Raw genomic sequence first — 24,844 nt, forward strand, 5'->3', positions numbered from 1 at the left:
CACTCCAGCTCACCCATCTTGGCTCGGAGGCTTCTGGCATTGGCATATAAGCACCTATATGCTGAATCTCTTCTCTGGTGTCTGCTATCTTTCTTTTGACTCTTTGACCAGCTGGCACAGCCTTCTGTCTGCTCTTTATGTGGTTCTGCTCTGTACCCTTCTGTTTTATTTGAATCCTCTGCACCTTTGCACTTTAAGGGATGGCATCTGCCAAACTGGATACTGTCCAGCTGCTGTCGGCTATTCCCCAGGCGTCATTTTAAAAGATGCTCTGCAACCTAAGTGCCAGCAGTCTGGTTCCATCTTGGTTCAAGTGCAGCCCATCTCTTTTGCACAAGCCTTGCTTGCCCCAAAATGTAACCCACTGCCTAACAAATCTAAACCCCTCCTCCCAGCACTAACATTTCATCCACGCATTGAAACCCTTCAGCTCTGCCTGTCTCACTGTACCTGCGCGTGGAACAGGTAGCATTTCTGAGAATGCTACCTTGGGGGTCCTGGACTTCAATACACTACCTATCAACCTAAATTTGGTTTCCAGGACCTCCCAACTACATTTTCCCACATTGTTGGTGCCAACGTGCACCACGACAGCTGTCTGCTCCCCAGCACTGCCTAACAGCATATCTAGATGCTGCATGATGTACGCAACCTTTGCATCAGGCAGGCAAGTCACTGTGCCATCAACACGTGGGTCACAAACCCATCTCTCTATACCTCTAATGATCGAATAACTCAGGAGCCCCCCTGGAGGAGTATCTCCTGTGCAAGAAGATATGTGCTCATAATCCACGAAAGGGTTCCCTTCTAAAGGAGCATTTCCCTCTTCCTAAGACTGATGTCCTCATTCCCCAAGACCTTGATTTTCCTTGAAAGCATCAGAGCTATCAGCCCAGGAGTGGGATGCCTCTACCACATCCCTGAAGGTCTCGTCTGCATGCCTCTCTGTCTCTCTGAGCTTCTCCAGATCCGCCACCTTGGTCTCAAGGGAACAAACTTGTTCCTTGAAAGCCAGGAGCTCCTTGCACCTAGCACACACCCTTGACTTCTGCCCATGGAGCCAATAGTCATACATGTGACACTCTGTGCAATACACTGGGAAGTGCCCCCTCTCCTGCTGGCTTTCTAGCTTCATACTGGTTTTTTTGGCTGTTTACAGTATTTAGATATAGTTTATTAGAAGGATAGGTCTCAGCTGTAATGGTCAGCTATTTAACTGTTCAAACAGCCTTTCTCAGGATTATGAAGGAGGGATTTGTACTTACCTTCTCTTCTCCATCGGGCTCCTTGTGATAACAGGTGCTTGTTCCAGGCTCCCCAACACTCTTCCCACTAAATTCCTGCAAAACTCCAACATCCTGTTTGCTATCCCTGTTCGCTATGCTCTGCTCGCTATGCTCTCGGGCCTTCACCTCTTATGTAGAGAATAGTTTTCCAACTGAGACACAGCATGTGAGTCAAAAGAATGTCAAAGGAATGTGAGGTCTCCTCTAGCCCTAGATGACTGCACCCCCTCCAGGCTGTGACAGACTAAAACACTGGAGTTTGCTAGCCCTGGCAAATGCTAGCCCTGGCAAATCAGAGAGAGAGAGAGAGAGAGAGAGAGAGAGAGAGAGAGAGAGAGAGAGAGAGACTAAGACTTATCTCTGGTACAGGTTTAAGATGCATGCTAGCCTTGCCCCATACATTCTGTGAATGAAACTTCCCAGGTGCTCCACAATACCTTTCAGAAATGAAGTCTCCAGCAGCCGTTGATCTCTTAGTGAAGCTGCACCAGTTGGACCAGTTTTTTAAAAGTTATATAAGTTGCACTATCCATCCCAGTGAGTAGCTATAGCTGTGAAAGATTATTCAGTGCTTTAAGACATCTACACAACTAAGAAGCATGATGGGACAAACTAAACTACAGCACCTTGCAGTGCTTTCAGTTCCAAAAGGTGTGCCGGGATGTGTGTCTGTCTGACAATGCCATCATTGTTGCTGAATGCCTGGCCTCGTCTTGGGCATGGCAGATTTGCCTCACACCTCTTCAGATGGAGGGCAGGGAAAAGGCCAGCCTCCATTGGCTGGAAGGCAGCAGGGAGGTAGAGCCAAGCAGCACACATTATGCTGGCTCCCCTCTGGCTGCCATTCACCCTAGTAGCAGTGCCATGGGAGGAGGATCGGGGAGCAGAGCTCTGGGCAACAATTCAGTGAATGACGAAATTGGTGTTACCAGCAGCAGTGACAAAGAGCAGCAGCAGGACCTCCTGGAGAGGGCAGTGTGAGCAGGGTCACGGGGTGGCAGTTGGCCCAATGACCATGCCAGGTGGCTGGGAACCATGCTCTCCAGACCTCCATGATCTCTGGGACCAATCATTTTGCTAGTGGCAGCTTTGCCACACAAGCAGCAGGGCTCAGAGCCCCACCCCTCTCCCCCTTTGGCACATCATAGGCCTATGGAAGAGGCAGTTGGCTTGAGCACCTCATGGGCCCCCAATTCAGTGGAAGCATAGGCCCAACATCTCTCTGGCAGTGTTACATTGCTGCGCCAGCAACAGGATTTGGAATTCCTTCCCTGCCCCCTGTATGCACCAGAGGCCTCCGGCAGTGGCAGTTAGCCTGAGTTCCTCAAAGGTCAGGAACACATGGGATTGTCGTCTCCTGCCCCCTACCATGCATTTGCCCCAGTAAAGTCTGTTTGGGCTCTGCACAGCTCCTGCCACATGACTGGTCATAAGCCCTGGGGAGATATGTGGGCTCAAAGGCTCAGGGCTGTTAGTATATTGATGTGGTGCTCCAGGTCCAGCCAGGGCACAGCCCGGCACTGGTCATATATTTAGACATTATTTACCAGGACATCATGGACTTTTCCTGGCAATGCATAGCTTAATTATATCCACAATTTTTGCATGAGGGCTGTCATGGACCCCTCCGTCATGGGATGGGCAGCAGCCTGGGTGAAGCAGGCTTCATATCATGACTCCAACCAGACTGATCCAAGGTGATCAGGTGAACAGTGGCCATTTGATCTCCAAAACTCCTGGAGGGTCTTTGACATCCTCCTTGCAGTAGGCTCAGCCCCCAACTCCTGTGTTGGGAGTACAACAGTGGTGGGTGTTGCACTCGCTCCCCCTGCCACTTCTGTCACGAGTGTGGAATGTGTAGGGGCAAACACCCCTGTGCCTCATGCCTCAAGTTACACCCCAGAGAACTAGCTTCAAAGACTAGCAAAGAGGCAGGAGGGGTGCTGGAGGGGTGGTCAAGTCAGCTGCAAAGGGGACCCAGCCTAATCAAGCTTAAGGTGCTCCAGGAACTGCTAAAGCTATCTCCCCAGTGGAAGGAGGCAGCTTATTTACTCGGGTTTTGCAAAAGCCTTTCATATTCCCAGTGAGCTCTGAGTGAGCTGTGAGTGTTCATGTGAATGTCAGGAACCTGAGGTCTGTGAGAGATATGGAGGAGGTGGTACAGAAGAAGATTCAAAGGGAGGTTGTCCAGGGAAGGCTGCTCGACCCCTTTTGTTTCTCCCCCTACCAAATTTGTGGATTTCTCCATTTCTCCACTGGGAGTCATCCCTAAGAAGTTCTCCGGTCAGTTCTGCCTGATCCATCAGTCCTCTCATTCTCAAACGGGTCCTCTGTGAATTACAGCATACTAGCCGAGCTGTGCTCAGTGAGATTTACTGTATTCAACCACACAGTTAAGATGATGTGCAATTGCAGTTGTTCAGTGCTGATAGCCAAGTGCAACATTGAGTCTGCCTTCAGGCCTTAAGCCTTCTGCCAGTGCACCCAACAGATTTTTGCCAGTCTGAAGGGCACTACTGTGTAGATAGAGCGCTACCAATGGGATGTTCCATATCATGAGTGGCCCTTGAAACCTTCCAACTCCATGCTAGAATGGGCCCTAAGGGAGCAAGCAGGGCTTAACACCATGGCACATTCTTTCGACAACCTCCTATTTGCCGGCTTTGCTGGCACCAGCCAATGTGCTCATGTCTTGAACCAGTTATCTTCTAGCAGAAGAGCTGGCTGTACCTTTGGCCAGGAACAAAATTGAGGGCCTGGCTACATCACTAATATTTAGGGGCATTGAACTCGACATGGTTGCTTCCTGTTGCAGGCTGCCGGGTGAAAAACCTGCCACATTCAGGACATGACCCCCGGCACCCAGTGACACCTGAAATAGTGGTCCAGGTGGGGTAGATCTTGCCAGAACTGTGTGCATCACCCTATGAGATGGTGCTTTTCAGGCAATTGCTCTGTTGGCCTTTGGGGGGCCTTTCAAGTCTCCAAGCTATTGCCTAACAGGCAGGCCTGCAAAACTCTGGGAGTCCTGTGTAAGGGTGACCTATTCTTTACCTCAGAGGTATTTCCATTGTGCTGCAGTGATCCAAAAACCACAAGAAAGGGTGAGGCTCTATCACCCAGTTATGCAGGTCAGTCCATGCATAGCTATCTCCAGTTCACACCCTGCTCAGTTATAGCTACACCCCTGCCTGGCACCAAGCCTACTCTGGGAAGTTGGAAGGCTACTCTGGGAAGAGCAGACACAGCTGAGAAGCTGAGCAAGCCCTTCTAAACATCTAGCCTTTTCCCCTTCAAACAAACTAACAGGAAGAGGGGAGTTCTGCAGGGGCTGTTTCTCTTTAAGGGGTAGGTCTTAGTCTCTCTATCCCTCTGTGTGTTACTTGTTAGGGTTACTTGTTAGGGTTAAGATATCACAGGGCTAGGAGTTCTTAGGGTTACCTAAAGGCACTCTTTACTTAGTAGTGGGGGTGGAGTCAGCTAGGGCTGGGAGGGGCCCCACATTCCTTCCTTTGACTCACATCCTGTGTGACAGTTGGAAGCCTACTCTACATATGATGTGAAGGCCCGAGAGCATAGCAAACATAACATAGCGAACAGGGATAGCAAAGTTGGAGTTTTGCAGGAGTTTAGCAGGAAGTGTGCGGGGGAGCCTGGAACATGCCCCTGCGATCACAAGGATCACAAGGAGCCTGGTGGAGAAGAGAACGTAAGTACATATCCTTCCCTTTCTAATAAACGGACAATAAGCTCCCTAAATACTGTAAAGAGCCAATTAAAACAGTATGAAGATAGAAGGTCAGCAGGGGAAGGGGCACTTCCCAGTGTATTGCACAGAGTGCCACATGTACGACTATTTGCCCCATGGGCAGAAGTCATGGGTGTGTGCTCGGTGCAAGGAGCTCCTGGCTCTCGGGGAACAAATCCGTTCCCTTGAGACCAAGGTGTCGGATCTGGAGAAGCTCAGAGAGACAGAGAGGCATGTGAACGAGACCTTCAGGGATGTGATAGAGGCATCCCACTCCAGGGCTGGTAGCTCCTCTGCTGTCAGGGAGAATGAAGGTCTTGGGCGAGGAGGACATCGGTCTGAGGAAGAGGGAAATGTTGGGGGTCACACCATCGGTTCAAGTTCGGTCACACCATCCAATGTGACCGAACTTGAAGAGTTCTGTATGGAGGAGTGGGCAAATATTGCTCCGTCTAGATGTGCAAGGTTGATAGAGAAGTATCCCAACAGACTCAAGGCTGTTATTAAAGCAAAAGGTGGTTCAACAAAATATTGACATTGGGGGGGTGATCCTTTTTCAATCTCAGTAATTCTTGTTTTTTATTTCTGACACTTTTTCTGGACTGTAATTGTGATGTTTTTCAGTTGGATGTTATAGGTTGCATTGGATAAGTACAGCTGGTGAAGGGAATTTTCTTTGTGTTTTCATTTCAGGATGTAAGGGAACCAGAATTTAAGGTCTATCAAAGGGGGTGATTCTTTCCTATACCCACTGTACTTTTAGAGTGATTGCATCCAGCTAGCAATAGACACTTTTGTTATGCATAGGAACTCTTGAACTTCAGGGGAGGAGAAACCTCCTGAGTAAGTCAATACTTACCTCAAGACAGGTTTTTGGAGACAAATACCCTAGTCAAGCCACAATGGCTAAGCTAAGAGACTTCAGAACTTGGAACCTCTGGATGCTGGAAGATGCCACTGTAACTCTACATGGACTCTACAGAGTCCCACAAGCAAGCCGTGGTTGCTGCTGCCCATCTCACTCTTTCTCCCCACTTCTACCCCACACTTTACCCCAGAAAGAGGCATGTTTGCCCAGCCAACGCACACTGAAATGCACCTAAGAAGGATTGGTAATAACTAACTATTCACTTCCCTCTAAGCTCTCCCTTCCCATCTCTTTCTGGCTCTCTTCCCTGCTCTTAAGGCACTTTTACGTTGCAAGCCTCTAAGCAGGCTCTGATTTGGAACTCTAGCCAAATTGCTACAAGCCTTTACTAAGACTCTCATTTAGAACTTTAGCTAAATTGTTTATATTGTCTTGCCTAACCAAACTCTCTTTTTGCCTTCTGTAATTCCATTTTTACCTTTAATAAAGCTTTGGAATTGCAATTACGCCTTCTCATTTTTCCAAATACAGTTTCCAAACTTTCTTCAATTGATACTGAAGCCGAACTGCTCCCCAAGCCAAGCTAATTTCCCCACATTAAGCCAAAAGCATAGTCATGGTGTCTAGCCAGCACCTTGGAGCAGTTCTAGTAACAGATCTGTTGGAGAATGTACATGGGCAGATACACAGATATTCTTAATTGAAATTGGTGGAAGCTCCCAAAAATTGGCAAGACACATTTTGGTGTTTCTTGGGGAAATCACACTTTTTGTGCCTAAGCCTCTCTTCCAGTTTTCCTTTTCTAAGCAGCCTGAAACTAACATCTAAGATTTTCCATCTTTGGATGTCCTCTGTTCATCATTTTATTACATATTTAGAGCATTAAGTTGTTTAAGGAAATTGTGTGCCTAGCTTTGTTGTTGCTAAGAGATTTAGAGATTTGCTGGTTTTGTATTGCTTGTGTTTGTTCCTGCTGCTGTTAGAGCATTACCCTTTCAGGCTTTCTTAGAGAAGCACTGCGCCTGACACACGCTGTGTCACAGAAGCCCCTCTCAGCCCCACAACTGTCTCCTCTCATGGTTTGGGAGTAGCCCCCTCCCATTTGGGATCTTGCATCTCCCGGTGTGGAAAGTCCCCTTGCCCATCGCACAGCCCCAGGAAGACACTCCCCGCTGCTGCATTAAGAGACAGAATGAGTGTGCATTAGCAGCCCCAACCCTTATCCAGCCCCTATCCACTGATGGCTTCTCGAGGCCTTAACGCCCGGGTACGCTGTAGAACCAAGTAGCTCCAGGACTCACGCCTTGCTTGAGTGCAGTTTCTGTGGTGCTCCCCTACAATGTCTATTCCCAGCTGGCTCAAGTTCATCCTTTTCACCTGCAGGTGTTCTGATGCCTTGCCTAGTCTCGGGATGCGAGCAGTACGGAGCTTGCTGGTATGCAGCCTCGGCAGACCAGGAACAGGGAGTGGTTCCCCTATCCTGAAAATGGAGGTTGACTGGCTACAGATGGACGAACGTCTGGGCTGCGATTCCTGGTTACAAAAATTAACCTCAGGTTTGTCTGCCCGCAGTTTGCTGTTACATGTGAATGCAGCCATTGATATAACAGCTCAGCAACAGGACCAAGGAAGTAACGGGAGGGAAGAATGTGTTGGCCACATTCACAACTGAATAAACCACATCTCTTCAGTCATCTGAACCTGCCCACTGTGTTTGGGGACACTGACCATTCAAGAGATCCCTCAAATGCTCTTTGCGCCTATAAACAAGAGCAAGAAAAGGAGTCTCTCAGTGCATAGTTATGGTTTATTGTGACATTTGTAGCTACTAGACCAATCTTCTCCCTCTAACCTTTCTGCTATTTGCATATTTGAAAATTCTGAGCTAAGGGTGACAACTAGGAGAATCCTGCAGATTTCAGAACACTATGTAATCTACTTGGCTAATACCTGGACAGACAAATGAATAAGCATCATTCTATTCTGGGAGAGCAAAATAACATTTTCTAGGCTTGTGGCCAACAAAAAGAACCTTATAGATTATTCAAAGACCCACATACTATTGCTCCATATTTAAATTCAACAATAATTTTTTAAAATCAGTTTAAGATGAGAGTTAGTGCTTTGAATTTTCCCTCATGCTCTAAAAACAATGGGAAAAAATTATTTTCCTATGTAAACCACTTTGAGAACTTTTATTGAAAAGCAATATATAGATATTTGTAGTCACAGTCATAAAGAGCAAGGACATTGCATCTTAAGGTGTCCATCTTACCTTTTCCCCCTATAAACTGTAAGGGTTTTTAATCCGCCTATTTATGCTGTCTTGAGAAACTGAGCTCCATGCACCCTCACTTTGCCTTGAACTTTCAGCTGGACATTGGACTGGGAAGGATGCATCCAGGCAGAAATGCAACAGGTGCAGCTTACCCAATCATTTGCTAAGCCATGCTTCTGACACTGTATGCATTTCTACAAGGCACAGTGCTTCACCAAAATGCCACTAGGTAAAGAAAATGCAATCGTGAAGAAAATGGTTATTCTTCTAAATTGAGCATGTTAAATGAGATCTCATCTATACAATTAGAGAAAACAGCTAAGGCACCCTCATTCACTTCAGTTCAGATTCCACCAGCTGATTATCACAGCTTCTACAAAACATTAAGGACTTTCCCAAATAATATCCTGTACTCTATGTGTACAGAAGTTTTCACAACACAACACAACACCCCTGATTTTTTGCTCTGGTACTGATAGGGTATTCTGAGGTTCAGTTAGTTTCAAAATCAAAGATGTCATAACAGATGAAACATAAAACTTTTCCATAGACTGTCAAAGTCCAGGTATTTAGACTACTAAAAAGATTATCAATATTTCTTGGCAATATAATGCCATCTAGAGGCAGAGATCTGTGTTGTCTTGCAGTATATCAACATATATTCTTTTGCAGCATAATTTAAAATTAACTGGATGAACAAGTGCCTTGCTAAAGCAGATTAAAGCTCTATCAAGTCCAGCCTCCTGTTTCCAACATGGCCCAGCTAAATGCCTCTGGGAAACTCACTTGGCGATACCCACTTCTGAACATGGCCCTTCTTTAAGGTACCTGACAATACTTTAGATTATACTGACAATACAGTATAAATCATCATTATTTATTAAAGAGCAGCATCCAGACTAAGTTAGTCATAACTAAGTTCCACTGAAATTATTGGGATTTAAGTTAGCCATGACTAACCTTTCTCATTGATTTCAATGGTGCTTTGTCATGACTAACTAGTCTGGATGCTTCTCTTTGCTTTCTGAATAGACGGACTCATTGGGTACTGATTATTTGGATGTTCTGTGGTACACCTGGGTACATTTTATGTAGGTAGGTAGGTAGGTAGGTAGGTAGGTAGGTAGGTAGGTATTCCATTTATTTACCTGAAGTAAATACATTTCTGAAGTGGCTCAAGGTGGTTTAGATTAAAATAAAACACACAGAATAAAACAATTTCAATAAAGAAACAGATCAGATTAAATCTCATGATAATTAAGGTTAAAACTAGAAATCATTAAAAAGTCAGGCTGAAAAGTAGAACAGAAATGTATCACACACTCATATTCCTCCTTTTTCTTAAAGCAGGTGATGGACAGGGCAGATGCAGTTTAGAGAGCTAGGTTGGCGGGGTGCCTCTCACTTCTTTGCCTGGAAGGTTTATCTGTGACATTAGGAAGAAGAGGAGTCACTTAACTGCGGCAATAATGCCACCTCTTTGCTTCTCTCCATTCCTTCCCATAAACACACCACACAGCACCATCTTTTCCTAGGCCATATGCACTGGCAGTTCCCACTCCTGAGCAGTTAACACATTCCTGAGCATTCCATGCCATGCCATAAGCTTAGCCAATGGTAGTGATGACGAGGCAGCTGATCTCTAAAGTGGAAGACTCTGGAGAGAAAACAGATCGAGAATTCAACAGCAGCGCCATTGGGACTAAGCCCACCACTGAGAACAGTCCGTTTGTGACCTGGTGGTCTCATTTCTGGGTGGCAGGGTTTCAGTCAGGGCTTGACCCACCAGTGGAGCCTCCTCTTTTGGTGAGCTGCTTCAGCATGGAGCTGAGGGCAAGAGCACCAGGCTCTTTCCTCCTAGTGTGTATGAGACTATTAGTAAGAGCAAGGGGCTGCTGCCACATGGTGGGCAGTGGTTCTGAAGTAAGGGGTTTGGGGGCAGTGGCATCATTTCCCCCTCTTATCCAAGGTACCAGTTTGGCTTGGGGAGTTGTTTTATTTATTTATTTATTTATTCATTCATTCATTCAATTTCTACACCGCCCTTCCAAAAATGGCTCAGGGCGGTTTACACAAAGAAACAATAAATAAATAAGATGGATCCCTGTCCCCAAAGGGCTCACAATCTAAAAAGAAACTTAGGATAGACACCAACAACAGTCACTGGAGCTACTGTGCTAGGGATGGATAGGGCCAGTTACTCTCCCCCTGCTAAATAGAGAGAATCACCACGTTAAAAGGTGCCTCTTTACCAAGTTAGTGGGGCAGACCTTTATTTTTCGTTTACCTGTCAAAAATATAGTATTGGGGGAGGTGCTTTCTCTTTCCCCCCCCCCCCTTTTCTCTTTTCTTCCTCTTTCTTTTATTTGGGTGCATGTCCCTCCTGTTTTTGAGGATGGCTTGTAGTTTTCTGGTTGCTGGTGATGTAGTATCAACAGTGTTTTGGAAAAGTGGGGCGGGTGATTTTCTATCATGTATCTGTACCAGTAAATAAGGCAGGGAGTTATGAGAACCACCACTAGAAATGTGTTGGGCAGAGGGAGATATTGTGGTGGGATTTGGGACCTATTTTTTTTCCTGTGGAGAGGGAAGATGGTGATCTGGTTGTGGAGTAGTGGTGTGCACAAACCGGTCCGGAGGCCATGTTAGAAGCCTCCGAACTGGTTCAGAACCTGGCCAGTCCGGCACTGGGGGGGGGGGTCTAGCTTTAAGGGGGGGGTAGTACTTACCCCTCCCGCCACTCTTCCCCCTCCGGCGCTGCAGTTAAAGATGTAGTTTTGGGGGCGGCACTGTTCCTCCCTGCCGCCCCTGCCCCCGTCGTTGCCTGGAAGTTCTGAAAAATACCAGCACGCATGTGTCCGTTGCAGCGTGCGTGCCCATCGCTGCCGTGCGAACGCTGCACACGTCACACGCAGCATATGACGTGTGCGGCGCGCACACGGCAGCAATGGGCGCACACGCACTGCAACGAGCACATGCGTGCTGGCATTTTTCAGAACTTCCAGGCAACGACAGGGGCAGGGGCGGCAGGGAGGAATGCTGCCACCCCAAAAACTACACCTTTAACTGCAGCGCCAGAGGGGGAAGAGCGGTGAGAGGGGTAAGTACTACCCCCGCCCTTAAAGCTAGACCCCCCGTTATGAGCACCCCAAAATACTAATATGTATATAGAATATAGGCCTGTGTCTGATTTCATTTATATTAAGAGTTCAATTCAGTGTCTGAACTGGAGGTGAATCTCATGACTGCCTGGTCAATGATTTGTAGAGACTGGATTACTGCAACAGACTCTACATGACACTGCCCTTGAAGGACCTTGGGAAACTTCAGCTGATCCAGAATGCAGTTTTGAGAATGCAGGATGTGTGGACCATATTACACCTGTCCTCCAGAAGGTGCATGATTTAAGGTGCTAGCGCTGAGGACCAAGGTACTTGTTCAACTGTCTCCTCCCATTTTGAGTCTGCTGAATCTTTAAGAACTTACAGAGGGGGCCTTCTGTGTATCAGGGCAGTCATGTGGAATAGGGCTTTGTGGTGGCTTCCTCTTTGGGCAATTGGTGAGCCTATCAGAGTAGTATAAGTCCGTGAAATTGTAGTCGTCGGGCCAAGAGTAGAAGCTGGAAGCAGTCCATAGGATAAGGAAAGGTCAAGATCACATGTGCAAAGGTCAGTACTGAGAGGCAGTCCAACACGAGTGGGCAAGAAACATGGTCAAACAAGCAATAGGTCAGTATCCAGGGACAGTATACAGGAGAAGGTCATGGTGAAGTCAGACATGCCAGGATTGCTCCTAATCTCAGTGCTTCTCCCCCAGGTAGCCTAGGTTTTTAACCCAGGGTAAAAGTGAGGTGGGAGGGCATGTATGCGCCTCCTGCCTTACACCCAGGTTGTCTGGGTGAGCGTACAGCTGGCAGCAACCACCAGGCTACCAACAGCCATCATAGCCATAAAGCTGAGGGGAAGAAGTGGTCCGGCAATGGGGAGATATCCCAGTGTGCCACACTGCTTGCGTGGTGCATTGTGGGATACCTGGGGGCCTGGCTTCCTTTCCCCCACTCCCGATTGCTGCCAGACTCACTGCAGGGCTGATCATGTGGGCAGGTGGCACGGCGGAGACCAGGAGCAACACAGATCATGTGGGGAAAGGCAGGAAACTACCTGCCTTCCCCCAGCTCTTCCCAGCCCCAGCCCTGTTGGTCGTGAGAATGACCTATCTGTAGTGAATTCCGCACACATAGGTGCCACAACACTCCACCTAGGGTGGGTAGGATACAGAGGTCTGGCAGGCTGTTTAGTGGAGACAGCCAGAGAGAAAGGTTTTCACTTGGTGTCAGCGGTAAAGATTCTCTAATCACAGGGCTTGCATGATAGCAGGCCGTGACACATATGAACAAAGCTCCATAACATATTATTAGTTTAATATTTGGGCAAACAAATGCCAACCCACATTTTTTTTATTTATTTATTTATTTATTTATTTATTTATTTATTTATTTATTTCGATTTCTATACCGCCCTTCCAAAAATGGCTCAGGGCGGTTTACACAGAGAAATAATAAATAACTATATGAACAAATTAGGAAGCAAGGTGTGAAGTACAAAGTTTCAGTGGGTGGGCAGAGGTGCTTGGTGGCAATGCTGTGCCCAGAGTAAGGGAGTGCTGAGGGCAAAGCAGAGAGGGCCAGCATGTCTGGACCCAGGCTGGATGGGGCCATTTTAGAGCAACAGGGGTGGAGTCGGGAAGGGGAGGATCTGGGATACCTGAGGCTGTCTTGCAGGAGCTCATTTTTTTGTGAGGTGAAATATTGCCCCCTCCAAGATGGGCAGCAATTGTCAAGACCTATTTAAAGCCCTAGCTAATGATGAGAAGAGACCAGAGGGAGTAGAGGCACCAGAGGGTTTTGCAGCCCAAGAAACAGCTGAGCCAAGACTGACAAGGAATCAGGAGATGGGGATTAAGGTGCAGACAACCTCCCCGCTCTTGAAGTTGCCTTCCATGCCTTGACAACTATGAGGGGAAAGACAGGGACACCAAACAGCACAGCTGCCTGGGAGCATTCACAGTGAGGTCTCACAGGAGCCTGAGATCCTGTGAGAAGGGATAGACTCTCATGAGAGTTGTGTCAGGCCGATGATAAAGAAGGGATGAAGAATAAGGAGGGCTAGAGTGCTCCAAGATGCCTGAAGGAAGGAAGCCAGGAGAAGGATGAGAGTTTAAGGTGAAGCCAACTTCACCTTACAGACTCTCACAGACCCTCCAGCCCTGACCAAGGCCTTGGTGTAGAAATAACAAAAAGGGGACAAGGGAAAAATATAGAATAAAGACTTATGAGATGCAGTTTAAGATGAACTAACCTCCCCACACAGACCATCTGGCCCTGATTGAGGCTTTCTCATAGAGGAAAGAAAAAGGGGACAAGGGGGAAAGGCAGAATAAGGACTGTGACATCCAGAGCCTGTAACACATGGCTGGTGAGTGTACAAGTAGTCATACACCTGAATCAAGGAAAGGTAAAGCCATAACTTCTGAAGTGCAATTAGACATAGAGGTCATGCACACAACCTTGCTGGGGAGGTTGGATGGACGGCGGGGAACGCAGGAGCTCGCCTGCCTTTCTTGGCAGACCAGGAGCTGCCGTCCTCCCCTCCAAAACATCACACACCCACATGAGCAGTGGGGCAGTGGAGGGGAATGTTGGGAGCAGGAGGACTTCCCCCTCCTACATCGTAGGGTGCCCCAGGGCACAAGCGCAACAGCTTCTCTACTTAGCTCCTTCCCCCAGCTCACTGCCAGAAATGGTGGTGGGCCAGGTCCTGGGGGGAGCTGTTTAACTCGGCAACAATCGCCCAGACAATCATGAGCCACAGATTCGCGTAACCTCGGCTAAACACTGGGTTTGACAGTAGGGCATGGTGCGGGTGCAGCATCGCCTAACCCAGGCTGGGCTGCCCTAGCATGGGTTAGGCTGTGAGTGTGAATGCCCTTATAATAAAGCATTCAGAGAAAAGAGGGACACCATAACATATTGGGTATGTGCTTGGTTTACATTGTTCTACCATCGGAACAAGACAAAACCCGAATTTTCAAACTTGCAAGCAATCATAATAGAGGGAGAAAGTGAGAGCACAGTGGTATCCTTTATAACAGGGGAAAATTGTTGATTTTGTGGTTTGAAGACCAACATCAGCGTAAAGTGCCTGTTAGCCTCATGTTGATACAAAAAAAGATTCTTAGATGCCATTCACACAATCAAAAACTGTGTTCCACCTGGGTTTGGAAGCTGTGTCTGCTCCCAATTTTTGGTTGTGTAGAAGCTAGGAGGAAAACCTGGGTAAAACAGAGTGAGGCAATTCTCACGATCACCCACAAGTGGGCTAAGGGAGCCTAGCCCGCTTTGGGGTGGTCATGTGCTGCAACGGGAGCCATGCGGCTCTTGGCAGCTAGCCCTCAAAAATACTCCTCTCCTAAGATGAGGTTAACGGAGCAAGCGCTTCGTTAGCCGCATCTTTTTGCTCATGTGTTGCCATGGTGTGCAGCGACACATGAGTAGACCCTCAACCGGGAGGCTGCAAGAATCCTCCCAGGTTCGGGGATCTCTCCAGGATGCCCTGCACACTAGCCCAGGGCATCCTGGAACTTCCATGGGGCTATGCGGCCCCCGATTCCTTAAGCCCCCGCTGGCTCCGTGACGGAGCCAGAAGTCGTGTGGGTGGCCGATCCAATTGTCTGTGATCCCAGGGCTGCCTTCCGGATCACAGACAATCCTTCTGGATCACAGACAATCACAGATGCCTTCCGGATCACAGAGTGGCTAAGCCCACTCTCCCTGCAAACCCCCTTCCAGTGAGTCTCACTGATCACAAGACTCGCCTCATTGTTTGATTGTGTGAATGACCTCAGTTTTTCATTGGGTAGCTTTTCCTTCTGGGTAGCTTTCCTCCTACCTTGCTTCCACACAAATTGTGTGAATAATCTCTTAGTCTTTTAAAGCCTTGAAGAAGAAAAATAGGTAAAAGTGCTAGAGATGTTGAACCACTTGAGGCATGTTGTGGGTGTTTAAATGGATAACAGCTAAGGCAAAGTTACCTAACATTAAGGTGAGTGAGGAAGCTACCAGTGCTGATGAAAAAACAACCACTTATTTTATTGAGGCATTTGTTGCTATAAGAAAAGAAGCTACAGTGCTCCTCAAATGCTGAATGTTGATGAGACTGGACTTTTCTGGGAAAAGATGCCTAAGAGTACCTACATCTCCAAGGAAGGAAAATCATGCCTGTCTTTAAAACTGCAAAAGATCACTGAACCCTTTTGTTTGGAGGAAATTATTATGGCAATTTTAAGCTTAAGCCACTCCTTGTTCACCATTCTGAGAACCCTAAAGCATTGAAGGGCATAACAAAAGCGTCTCTGCCTGTTGGGCGGAAGTTTAATTTCAAGACTTGGACAACTCTATTTTTGAAGACATGTTGTGCCTGAAGTTATACTGTATTGTTCCCAAAATGATATTCCCTCGAAAACTGTACTTCTATTAGACGACACACCAGGACACCCAGTTGTCCTAGATGATTTTCATCCTGACATCAAAGTTGTATTTCTACTCTTAACACAACCTCGTTATTCCAGCCAATGGACTAAGAAGTTATAGAGGTCGTTCACATGACTGGGTGGGTGGGGCGGCCAGCGGGACAGGGGCGGAGGCTGGTTAAGCTTACCTCCCCCACTACCACCACCAGACAAGTGATGCTTTGTTTCTGGGAGCACAGACCATGCTCCCAGATGAGCAACGCTGCATGCCTGCAGTGCACGGCTCCAGAGGCCGGGATGCCCCATAGAGAACAGGTGCTTTTTGCCCAATTGCCCATCAATTGGGGCTAAGCATAGGCCCAGCGGACACACAATCCCAGAGCCCAGGTTAAGGGCTTGCTCAAGCCCTTAACACTGGCTAAGAGCTTACAACATTTACGCTTCAATTAAGAACATTGGAGAGTCTTGGCATGAAGCCATGCCAACAAATATGAATGGGGTTTGGAAAGAAACTTTCCTCAGTTTGTTAATGGTTTGAAGGGAGTTAAAGAGATTCTGAAGACTGTCATTTAAAATATAATTGACATGGGAAAGCTGCACTACCTTGAACTGGGGGTTGAAGATGTTGAGGAATTGTTGGATTCACAGGCAGATGGCCTCTCTAATGAGGACCTTGGCAAGAGGTACAAAAGGTTGCAGAAGAGGAGACTGCAGAGGTGTTGGCTGAGATTCAAAAGACTCACAACTAAAGAACTGTGTGAGACTTTTAGGAAGATTGAGGGAGTCAAAGCATTGCATAGGGATGGAGACAGTTGACATTTTGCAATTTTTGGATGTACTGGTGAGCACGATTTGATTGGTTCATTTTGATGGCCCTGGCTTTCCAGAGATCACATGAATATAAGAAGGGGCAATTTTACAGCATATCAATTAAGGTTCTGTTGCATCACGTTAATGTATTTGCCACTACGGAAAGAAGTCAACTCCCGTCATGGAGGTGGGAGACATTTTGGCCATGGATGAGCGAATCTACACCACCGATGATGTGAAATGATATTTGATGGACATTTTCTACTACTATTATGTGCTTGTAAGTTTTTCGGTTATTTCTACCTCAGTATCTGTTATTTTCTAGTATTTGGCTGTACTTGCTGTATCTTTCTATTATTGTATTTTGTGTTGTAATTGCTTAAGTATGTTCAATAAAGATTAGTATTAAGCCCAAAGCACTGTTCGAGGAGCTTCCCTAGAAACATTTTTTTAAAGAAAAGTGTCCCAAAGGAACCAGTGCCACCAACCACTGAAGTCCTTAAAAGTGCCAGAAGTCCCCTTCAGAATCTCCACAAAAGGCTTACTCTACTTCTTTATCTTCCTCTAATTAAATCTGCCTTTCCTCAAGCAGCAGCATTCAAGGTAAATAATAAATATATATTTCTCATTTAATGTTATTGTTTGTTTTGTTTAATTACTAGTATTGCAATAGTAATGTTTTCTACTATTTTTCATTGCAAATGTACAGAGTTTCAGCTACATTTTGGGTTAAGAGGATTATCTTCCTTGGAAGCCTTCAGGAGAGCCTTAAAGACCCATCTTTTTATCTTTTCTTTTAATAATATCTAGTTTCAGTTTTAATGACTTTTAAAGGTAAAGTATGCCATCCATTTTGACTCCTGGCACCCACAGTACCCTGTGGTTTTCTTTGGTAGAATACAGGAGGGGTTTACCATTATCTCCTCCCACGCAATATGAGATTATGCCTTTCAGCATCTTCCTATATCACTGCTGCCCAATAAAGTATCAATGGGGATTCGAACTGGCATCCTTCTGCTTTTTAGTGAAGCATTTCCCCGCTGTGCTACTTAAAATGACTTTTACTCTGGTTTAAATGTTTTTATTTTATTTTAACTGTTTTATTATATATTTTTATTTTAATGTAAACCATCCTTAGCTACTTTAGGAAGGGCGCTATATAAACTGAATGAATGAATGAATGAATGAATGAGCTAGCTGGCTAGCTAGCTAGCCTTTTTGGGCTAGCTTAGAAACCTAGCCACCATTTGCTGTATAACATTTTTTCTACAGGGAAATGCTTCAAGTTCCAAACAACCAAGTTCCAAACAAACGTTTGGAACACATCCCATTTGTAAGTTTGACACAGCAGCCTCTGTCAGAACACCCCACTTGAGTCTGTTTCCCTGCTGAAGGGAAGATCCTAGTTTCAACTGTGTAACAATGGAAAGAAACCAGAGATGGCTTCTGAAAGGGGTGTAAGCTGACACACACACAACCACAACCACCCCTCACTTCTTATCTCATAGAGAGTTCAAAGCTTTCTGGTATGCAGACACAGGAGAACATGGGAAGGTGTGACTCAGTCTAATTAAAACATTCCAGGAAAGCTATTCCATCCTATGTATGTATACAATAAAGGAGGAATTATTTCCTTTAGGTGTTTCTAAATTCCAAGCAATGGCTCCATCTCAAGCCAGGATCTCTCACCATCCATAAAACTAAATAACTTAGGAAAGCTCCTGGACATGGGACTCCAAATAAGATCTTGCTGCCATCTCTAATAGCAGTCATCTGATCAATTTAATCAAGAAATTCGAGGGAAAGCAGAAACTCAGGAACTGAGAGGTGGACACACACACCTACCCCAAATTTGAATAATGAACTCCAAAACAAAGGAGGTTTCACCGCAGAAAGGGGCTGACCCAATCAGTGTTCCCAGAAGAAAAGGAAGCGGCAAAATCACCTATTGTTACACCCATCTCCAGCCTGTCCATCTCATTAGATCCGCTTGTGAAAGACAAATGATTCTTTACCATTTGTTTGCCTAACAAGCCCCAATTAGGGTAGAATAACCAGGTCACTGGACTTAGAATTCTGAAAACAGCCATCCAGAGAAAAGATAGCCCTTGAGTTTTTCTTTCTTTCTAAGTAACTCTGGATGGCTATCTCCCAGGTTTTATTCAGTGGTAAGTCCTGCCTTTCACCACCTTTTTTCTATCCAGAGGTGCACCTAGGTAATTTTGAAGCCTGGACCTAAATGCCTTTGGAACCCCACTTCACCCTCCCCCCCACTGCAAGTCAAGCATCATCCCCCCGCAACACACACACCGTGACACAGGCAGTATTTTTAACCCATGGGTTCTTTAGGTCATTCATTACATTCTTTATTCTTACAAGAATGTAAGAATGTAACAGAGGTATATTTCTGCAAATAGAGAAACAGGAAGCCAGGGGCGTAGCAAGGTTGGAGTGGGCCCAGAGACAAGATTTTAAAATGGGCCCCACCTCACTGAAGCTCAGCTCATGAAGTATAGAAATCTTAATTTGAGGCTGAATAGTGGTAACAAAAAGCATAGTAAAATGTATTAATTTTTTTGTTGCCACTATTCAGCCTCATTTAAGATTTCTTTACTTCATGAGCTGAGCTTCAGTGAGGGGTGTGTGTGTGTGTATATAACGTATGTGCCACAATAGAACATCATCCTAAATTATTTTTTTAAAGGTTTTGTAGATTGTGGACGATGCAAGTCATTTAATGGTACTAGAGAAAGACATGCTGTTCTGGTAGCTCTAGGTCTTAACACCCACATCAGTTTTGGAGGATGAATACAACTAAAAGAAGCCCGGGCGGGTTCGTGGCTGGGGGAGTCAGTCATGTGACTTGCCTCTGGGGGGCCCCCCAAGGCAGTGGGCCCCCAGACAACTGTCTCCCCTTGCCCTATTATAGTTACACCCCTGCAGGAAGCTGCCATATACTGAGTCAGACCATAGGTCCATCTCGCTCAGTATTGTCTTCACCGACTGGCAGTAGCATCTCCAAGGTTGCAGGCAGGAGTCTCTCTCAGCCCTACGTGTGGTAGCCAAAAGAGTGTGGCAGGGAGTAAGCAAGCTGTTAGAGTGGCCTGATTTGGAAAAAGAGATGTGAGAAGAACCAACCTCGGGTTTGAGCGACAGAACCTCTTTTCGAGGTCCCAGAAAGAAACCTTCAAGAAAACGGGATGGAACAGGTGCCCTCATACTAGGGAATTGGGACGTTCCCCTTCTCGTAATCAGGTTAGTAAACCTGTATGTCATTTCCTGTATGCAATGCTCCTGCATAGGAATAGGGAGGGAAGACGCGACCAAGAGGTTCATGCAGACGAGACAGTAAATCTCTTCTGGAAAAGTTTGTATGGTTATGTGCAAAAAGACAAGAGTATCTCTTCTAAACAGCAATGGGACAAATTATGGAAATGGATGTTGGACGTAACACCCCCCCCCCGATTACCTGGTGTGCCTTGAAATCCCCCACCCCCGAGTTACAGTACTGCCTGCATATACTTCATAACCTTGTGGGTTTCCAAATCCTTGTGTGTAAATCTTTGTAGATATATGATGTACAAACAACCACTTTGTATATAATTGTGCTTTGGCAACATACTGTATGCTTTGGTAGTTTGTTGGTGCAATAAAAAAAAATCTTGTCCTATCTTGGAAATGCCAGGGAGGGAACTTGGAACCTAGGTGCTCTTCCCATTACTGCAATCCCATGCTGCACCAGAGCTGAATCCAGGCACAAACCTGTTGTTGTTTCAGTATAATAAAGATGATACAAGCTTTATTGGACTCCTCCCCATCTTAGTCTCTTTCACCAAAAGAGGATTTCACTATAAGAGTCGGAGCTAAAAAGCCCCTTTTTGCTAGTTTGCCCAATGGCGCCTTGCTGCTACAAGACCCTCTCCCAACTTACCACTGCAGCCTGCAGGTGAGAAATACAGATGGGGCAGCCTGACTAAACTATGCCTTCTCTAGTGGAGATGAGGCCAGTCAGCTGTACGATGGGTGCTGCTACTTATTTAATAAGTAGCATCCATTTCTGCAAGGCAACTCTGCTCCAGTCTCTCCATAGCTTGCTTTCTTCCCCTCTCTCCTGATCTTAACTCCTGTTAAAATCCCTCTCTTGCTTTCTAACATCTGACTCCCCACGCAAAGAAAAACACTGCTTTGGACCCTTTTTCAAGCCCTTACTCCTCCTTCTCTTGCTCATAATTCAAACCATTTCCCCATAGCTCAGACAACCTATCCTGTCTAAGCAGGGATGTAACAAGGCTGGAGTGGGCCCAGAGACAAAATTTTAAAATGGGTCCCTCGCTGATACACACACACACACACTTCACAATATATAGTCATGTGACTTTCCTCTGGGGGGGCCCTCGAGGCGTGGGGGCCCCCAGGCAGCCGCCTCCCCTTGCCTAATAGTAGTTACGCCCCTGTGTCTAGGCAGAACCTTCACCAGCGTTTCAAATGCCCTCCTTTGCTTATTCCCTCCTGTCAGCCCAGACTTGATCACTGATTTGCAGATAATACCATTGCTCTGAGCTTTCCCTGCCCACTCTTCTCCAAACTGTCCCAAGCCATTCACACTGTCCACTCTAGGATTTTTCTCACTCCATGCCTCCCTAATAAAGTCAACTGTCATTACATACCACTCTAGGCAGCTTTCCAGATTATACTCTGCAACGGGGTCACCGTGGATCTCGGAAGTGTGTTTCTGAGATCCACCGCAGTCCCTGTGCTGACAGCAGGGTGTCGTTCACATTTTCGATGCCTTGTTTCGAATTTAATCGCTGCGATATGGTGCTATGACGTTGTGTATCCGGCATTAAAATGTTGCTGGTTTTTTGGGGTTGTTATTTTCTGCGATACTGCTCCCCCTGCTGTTTACGTTTCAAATGTGATTTGCCTGAATGGAAGCATTTTGCTGCTGCTGAGCAGCTAACCTGGAAAGTGCCCATTAGTGCTGTCCCTGAAAACATTATGGTCTAAAATGCATTATACCTGCCTGCAGTAACCTACTCTGCTTTTCTATATTGTCAATTGAATTCAAGGCATTATTGCTATTCCCCTTTTGCTTTCTGTTAACAAGTATGAATATTCACTGATAAACTGTTATTTTTTAGAAACCTGTCTCGCCTCCCTTTGTGGTATGCATCCTTTCTGACAAATAAGTTAGCCCTTGGTCTAAAGTTCCCATAGAGACGTGTCCAATAAACACACATGTCATAACAATACTGCAGCTGGTGAGGTTAATCTTGGATTGTTAAACATGACAGCACATTAAAGACATCCTTTTTGCTTTTAAAGCAAAGAACAGACTATTGCCAAGTAAATGAATATAACAGTCGGAGAAGAGCCTTCAGCAATGTGTAATCATGGGTGGTATAATATTCAGGCAGTGATCCTTGGGCTGGAAATAGTGGTATTTCAACAATGTCCCTATTTTCATTTGAGAAATAGTGAAAGGTATACCATTATGAACTTTATGAGATTTTCTCCCACTTATAATATTGCTCTTTTAAACTAATTACTTCCAATAGCCACTAGAGGGCAGCATAAATATGAATGCATTGTAAGTACGTGTAAGACAAGTTATACGAAGCTGTGGTTTCTTCAAAAAAACCGAATATTATACGCTCTGCATTTAATGTCTGCAGATTGTTTATTCCAGCTGTGTTGCTAAAATCTGACCAGGTTGTTTATTTAGTCCAAATCTTTAAAGTTGTAATTGAAAATACACCGTCTCAGACTGTTTCAGACATAACATTTCCCCCGTTATGGAGATCATTTCTGTATAGGGGGGAAAAATGTATTCCATGTTGTTTAAAATGCAACACATGTATTCTTTTTGTTGCGAGAATAGTGAATGAGCATCTCATACAAGCAATGGCTGCCCAGTCACTCTATCTGCGGTAAAAATAACACTTGTGCATCGCTATTCAGACGATGCTTCTTTCTTTCTTTCTTTCTTTCTTCACTTTCTACAGATATAGAGATTATCTCTCTCTGTGTGTGGTGTGTGTGTGCGCGCGTAATATGTGCACATGCACGCGCGCACACACATGGATGGTAGTTACAACACTGGAACCAATTCATGTAGTTCCCATTGCAAATCTATTTCATGTCATATGTGCTAACAACGGCTAAGAACTGGTTGGATAACATTATAATCAACTAAACTTACTAAATTGAAGTCTCTGTTCCCTGTAGGCTGGAAATAAAGATATGATTATACTGCAGTCTAGAAGTTGTCCAAGTCCTATTAGAATGAATGAACCGCATACAATGGACATCAAAAATCCATGGCAGTTAAGAAAGGAAGTCATTGTAAAAGAAAAGAAGAAGTAGGAGGACTTTGAAAGAATTAAAACAAACAAAAACACTAATCTGGAAATAAAGTTATGAAGTATCAAAGACAAGCAAAATATGATCCAACTGTGCCTGTATACCAGTATGCCTTGTATATTTTGTGGTCCCTGGGAAAAATCACTGCTGGTCTTATTTTACTTTTTGAAAGGTGTTGGAGATGCCTTACAATACAAAAATGTTATTCGTATGCACACATAGGCAGCAATGTTCTTCCTCCCTCCCCGCACAATGGCCCTTTTGCTGCTTATTCATTTGTTTGTTTTTAATGTATTGCTTTTAGTGTTTTATCTGTTGTTTTAATGGTATTTTATTATCACATTTACTTGGAAGTAAACTCCATTGAATTTACTGAGATGTACTTCTGAGTAAACTATTACAGTGATTAATGGCAATTCATTTCAGTTTTCATCCACAATATCCTGATGGACACACCCAATTCTAAGAAAAATAAGCTAATTATTTCACAAAAATGGGGGAGCAGTGTTGGAATGTGGTGGGGTTGTGTTTGTTTGTTTTTAAGTATCACCTTGGGGGATACTTTTTCCTTCTTGATTTCCAACTATGCCAAATTCTTGGTTCCTTCTTATATAAATTAAATACAAAAATGCATTTACAAGGTTATCATCCAGAATAAAATCCACTTTATAAAAACAATTCATGATGTGTGTGTGTGTGTTTTTATCTTTTTATGAATGTTAATTGTGTTCTATTTTATGTTTTAATTTTGTAAAGAGATTTTTATACTAGGTGGTAAATAAATTCAATAAATAAATAAATAAATAAATCCACTAAAACCTCTAAATTTCAGGTATAGTGTTCACAAATTACACCTGAAATCAGAGGGCACAAGTTCCAATCAAAAACTGTATATTTGTTAGTGCTAATTTTCACTGATGCCATGGTTGATTTAAATATTGTCACATTGCTGATTCTGGGGAAAATCATTAACTCAGTAAGTTAGTCAAGTTGCAGGAGAACAATTTGAATATTATCAAGGCTGAACTAAATATCGTTAATGATACTGATTTGGGGGAGAACCTTTAACAAGTCAAACAAATCATAGGATCCTGTTTTTTGTCTGTGCATGCCAAAGGCTGAGAAGGAGAAAATCAATTCAGATGTCCATGTTTGTCATGTGTTTTGTTTCTTTGATAAGAATGCAAAGTCTAAATTGATAAATAAATAGGGTTCCGTCAGAGAGATTTTGATAACTGATAAATCTGCAGAATTCTAGTTAAGGCTGTCTGCAATCCGCATGGCCTGATGCTGATCATGTGCTCCACCAGGCAGAGGGGCTTCTTCCTGGTGGGGTGGGAATGTTGAGGGAGGCAGGAAAGCTAATGGTGCCGGGCACGCTAGCTTATAGCCGAGTCTCCTTGGGTTGCCTCAAAAGCACATTAGCAATTCCTGAAAACAAGCTAAACTTATAGCTTTATAAAGGCAAATAAAGGGACACTAGATAGCTGTGCTCTGCTTGCAAGGGATAAAATAAGTATTAAAAATGATTTCTTAACGTGTTTTTTAACATGGGGGGGGGCGGAAATCAAGTGGCCACCATGACAGTCCTTCATTGACATTTGGGACCTGCTGCCCAACTTGAAAGGCAGCCTTGATGGTGTCATGTGAAGGGGTTGCTGCAGAACAACTTAAAACTGCTTTGGAAGGAACCTGGTGCAACTGCCTGGAAGCAGTGTGACGGCGCAGCAACGCCATCACACTGCACAACTGGGGCGGCCTTTCAGGTTGTGCAGCCCTCCAGCAGTTCCGTAAAGTCAACATAGCGCTCCCGTCATGCCAGCCACCGATTTAAAGAAAAGACATGTGTCGCTTCAGGCATTCCACCTCACATTTAAACACAGAAAAGAATATTTGTTTCCAAATATTTCAAATATTTCCAAGCAGCAAGACAAGATACATCACAATAACAAACAGAATTGTTT

General features: G+C 45.1%; 1 long non-coding RNA gene across 3 annotated transcripts in view; it reads left to right on the forward strand.

The window, feature by feature from the left end:
- Nucleotides 1-8,998, forward strand: part of LOC128352139 (uncharacterized) — a 78,157-nt gene extending 69,159 nt beyond the window's left edge. For all 3 annotated transcript variants that reach the window (XR_008320226.1, XR_008320228.1, XR_008320229.1), the window contains 2 exons: nt 7,286-7,458; nt 8,853-8,998. This is a non-coding gene — a long non-coding RNA (uncharacterized LOC128352139). The remainder of the gene's footprint in view (nt 1-7,285; nt 7,459-8,852) is intronic.
- The last annotated feature ends 15,846 nt before the right edge of the window (nt 8,999-24,844 follow it).

Source organism: Hemicordylus capensis, chromosome 3 (genome assembly GCF_027244095.1).
Source record: "Hemicordylus capensis ecotype Gifberg chromosome 3, rHemCap1.1.pri, whole genome shotgun sequence".
Lineage (NCBI taxonomy): Eukaryota > Metazoa > Chordata > Lepidosauria > Squamata > Cordylidae > Hemicordylus > Hemicordylus capensis.